Genomic DNA, 4,019 nt, shown 5'->3' on the forward strand with positions numbered 1-4,019 from the left:
AAGAAGAAGAAGCTTGCTGTAAGGGGCCTGAATAAACCGCTGAAGGAAGAGCTGGGTGTTGCGTCTTCCTTGCTGGCGAGGTTGTGCACAACACCCATCTGATGCTGTACAAAGGAGACAAAAAGATGCTTTGGAGGAGAAGCAGCCTCTTTAGCAAATAGTGCTGGGAAAACCAAATATGTTTATATAGAAGATTGAAATGAGATCCCTTTCTCTCTCTCTACAAAAAAAATCACTTCAAAATTAATCAGCTACTTAGATATAGATCTGAATCTCTGAAATGCTAGAAGAAAACACTTCAGGCTATAGACATAGGCAAAGGCCTCCTGAGTAGGAATCCAACAGCACAGGAAATAAAGCAAAAACTGACAAATGGGACTACATCAAGTTAAAAAGTTTCCACACAGCAATGGAAACAATGAATAGAAGCAGCAGCCTGCAGAATAAGAAAAAACTCTTTGCCAGCTACCCTTCTGACAAAAGAAAATAACAAGGACCTATGAACTCAAAAGCCTTACCACCCATAATATCAAATAGCTCAATCACTACATGGGCAAATAAAATGAATAGTCACTTCTAAAGAGACATACAAATAGCCCTGAAGTATATAAAAATTGTCCAATATCTTTAGCCACTAGGGAAATGTAAATCAAAACTACAACTCAATTATATTCTTAGCTTTCCCACATTGTGCATACTACCCACCTGTTGCTTAGCACTCATCTTCATTGTCAGCAGAGCTGTCACGTTATCAATCAACCCCTTATTTTATTTAAAAACGACCCCAACTTCTACACATCTTACGGAGCCAGCGCCAGCACCTGGGATCGGGCTGCAACCTCCTTAGCAGCCATCTGTGATCTACTGACCATGGATCTTCACAAAGTATACGAGCTTCAGGCCTTTGTGAAAATGTGTAAGCAAGATCCACGCATCTTGCACACTGAGGAAATATGCTTCCTGAAGGAGTAGGTGGAGAACATGGGGGGCGGAGGGGTAAAGTACCACCTGCTACTCAGAAAGCTAAATCAGAAGAAAATATCAGGGAAGAAAATGCAGATAGTAAGAAGATGGGGAAAAACATAAAGACAGATGAGCCATCAAGTGAAGAAAGTGATTTAGAGATTGACAATGAAGGTATAATTGAGCCAGATACTGGCACCCCTCAAGAAATGGAACATGAAAATGTAGAGATAACTGAGGAGATGACGGATCAAGCAAACGAAAATAAAGGAGCTGCCCTGGATGCTCTATATAGTGGTGAACTACAGAAAGCCGTTGACTTGTTCACAGATGCCATCAAACTGAAGCCTCACTTGGCCATTCTGTACGCCAAGAGAGCCAGCGTCTTCATCAAATTGCAGAAGCCAAATGACGCCATTCGGCACTGTGACAGAGCCATTAATACAAATCCTGATTTAGCCCAACTGTACAAGTGGCAAGGGAAGGCACACAGACTGCTGGGACATTCGGAAGAAAAAGCTGTGATCTTGCCCTTGCTTGTAAACTGAATTATGATGAGGATAAAGTGCGACACTTAAGGGTGTTCAGCCACGGGCGCAGAAAATGGCCAAACATCGGAGAAAGTATGAGTGGAAACGTGAAGTATGAGAGGTCAAAGCAAGAATAGAAAGGGTTAAGAAGGCTCCAAGATTTGACTACAAATTATGCTGCTATAAACGTAGGTACACATAGATCACTGTCATACGATGTTTCTGTTCTTCTGGGAAAATTCCCAGTAGGGGAATAGCTGGATTGAATGGGATTTCCAGCCCTATTTTTTCAAGGAGTCTCCACACTGATTTCCATCATGGTTGCACCAGTCTACATTACCACCAGCAGTGGAGAAGAGTTTCTTTTTCCCCACAGCCTCTCCAACATTTGTTGTTGGGTGATTTCTTTATGATAGCCATTCTTTCTGGGGTGAGATGGTATCTCAGTGTTATTTTAATTTGCATTTCACGAATGGCTAGTGATGTGGAGCATTTTTTCATATATTTATTCGCTTCTTTAATTTTGTTTTCTTGAAGTGTATGTTCATCTCAGATGTCCATTTCTGGATTGGGTCCTTAAATTTTGGGAGCTTAATGTTTTTTAGTTCTTTATAAATTCTAGAGAGTAGACCTTTGTCTGAGTGCTTATTAATTAAGATTTTTTCCAAATTTGTGGGTTGCCACTTCACTTTGTTGGTAATTTCTTTTGATGTGAAAAAACTTCTCAATAAGAGTAGGTCCCAGTTGTTAATTCTTTTAAGTATTATTACCCGTGAGATTTTATTTTTGTTCATGAACTCTTTGCCTACCCCTATGTCTTCAAGAGTTCCTCCTACTTTCTCTTCGAGGAGATTTAGTGTTTCTGTTTTAATGTTTAGATCTTTAATCCAGTTTGACTTTAGTTTAGTGCATGGTGATAGACCTGGGTCAAGTTTTAGTTTTTGGCATGTAGAGAGCCAGTTTTTCCAGCACCATTTGTCAAAGAGGCTATCTTTCTTCCAGTAAGCATGTTTGACCTCTGTGTCAAACATAAGGTGACTGAGTGAGTTTATAGAGTCTTTTGCATCTTCTATTCCATTGATCCTCAGGTCTAGTTTGTTTCCAGTACCATGCTGATTTTATCACAGTAGCTTTGTAGTATAACTTGTCAAATACAAAAGTTACATTTCTTGTTATATAGGTCTTGCTTTATCTTGGTCTTAACCATCCAGCAGAAAAGTTTAAAAACAAGGTATAAAAAGTAAAGCCATATTAACATGCTGAGCTGTGAAAGGCTCAAGTCAACAACTTCTGACATTACCAGTCTTATGGATAACCCACTACTATTATGAATTACTGGACTATATTGGATTATTTTGCTGAATTCACACTCCTACAATATTTAAATGGCAATGGAATACCCATCTCTGACAAAACTAAACAAAAAAAAAGAGGATATAAATGAAGGACCATTTTGTACCTATATATACAAAATAGGATATATATATATATACTTTCTCTTAATTCAATAACAAAGATTCGTACTAATAGTGTTTGTGGACAGGGTATCATGTCTGCATCTTATACTATGAATAACTCCTATGAAAACAACATGCAATGTATTAATTATTGTAATTATCCTACTAACCTGTTTTGAAACTGTCTCATTGCTATTTGTTTCTCAATAAAATTAATATAAAAAAGAAGGCTCAAGAGGAGCATGAAAACACCCAGAGGAAGAAGCCAGAGGACAATCAGGAGCTCAGTATGGCTCTTTTCCAGGTGGCTTTCCTGGAGTGATGCCTGGTTATTTCCCAGGAGGGATGCCTGGGATTGGAGCAAATAGCAGGAATGCCTGGGTTTGGTGAGATCATTAGTGACCCAGAGGTCCTTGCAGCCATGCCAGACACAGAGGTTATGGTGGCCTTCCAGGATATGGCTCAGAATTCTGCAAATGTCAAAATATCAGAGTAATCCAAAGGTTATGAATCTTATGAGTAAATTGTCAGCCAAATTTGGAGGTCAAGCATAAAGCTTATCTGACAAAGCCCTTCCTAAAAGATAAACAACCTAGACTACCTACTGGATGTCACAGTCATACAAACCAGTGTATCTCTGACCTCGTCCGGAGATCTGGGGTGCTTTGAAGACAATCCCTTCCCCTCCTCACCAAGTGGAGCTGAAGTGTTTTACAATGGTTTTCCATTAGGGTATTCATTCAGATAATGTTTTCCTCCTAGGAATTACAAACCTTAAACACTTTTTTTTTTGGTACCAGGAATTGAACTCAGTACATCACACTTGCCAGGTGGGCACTCTGCCACAGAGCTATATCCCTGGCCCTTACACAATTTTTAAACTTTAAAAAATATTTAAAACATTCAAAAGGTCTACTAATCCCTACACTTTTCTCAATCATTTTTAGATTTTTTTCCCTTTGAATTACTGGGCAAGAAAGATACTTATGTATGAATATTTATGGCTTTAGTAGGAATAAAATGAAGTTTTTGGGGGTAGGAAGCAAATCTCATTTAAGAAGATAAAGTC

General features: G+C 38.8%; 1 pseudogene; it reads left to right on the forward strand.

The window, feature by feature from the left end:
* Positions 1-870: 870 nt before the first annotated feature.
* On the forward strand, positions 871-3,504 carry LOC101580103 (annotated as a pseudogene).
* Positions 3,505-4,019: the final 515 nt, after the last annotated feature.

This window comes from Octodon degus, unplaced genomic scaffold (assembly GCF_000260255.1).
Source record: "Octodon degus isolate 3935 unplaced genomic scaffold, OctDeg1.0 scaffold00075, whole genome shotgun sequence".
Taxonomy (NCBI): domain Eukaryota; kingdom Metazoa; phylum Chordata; class Mammalia; order Rodentia; family Octodontidae; genus Octodon; species Octodon degus.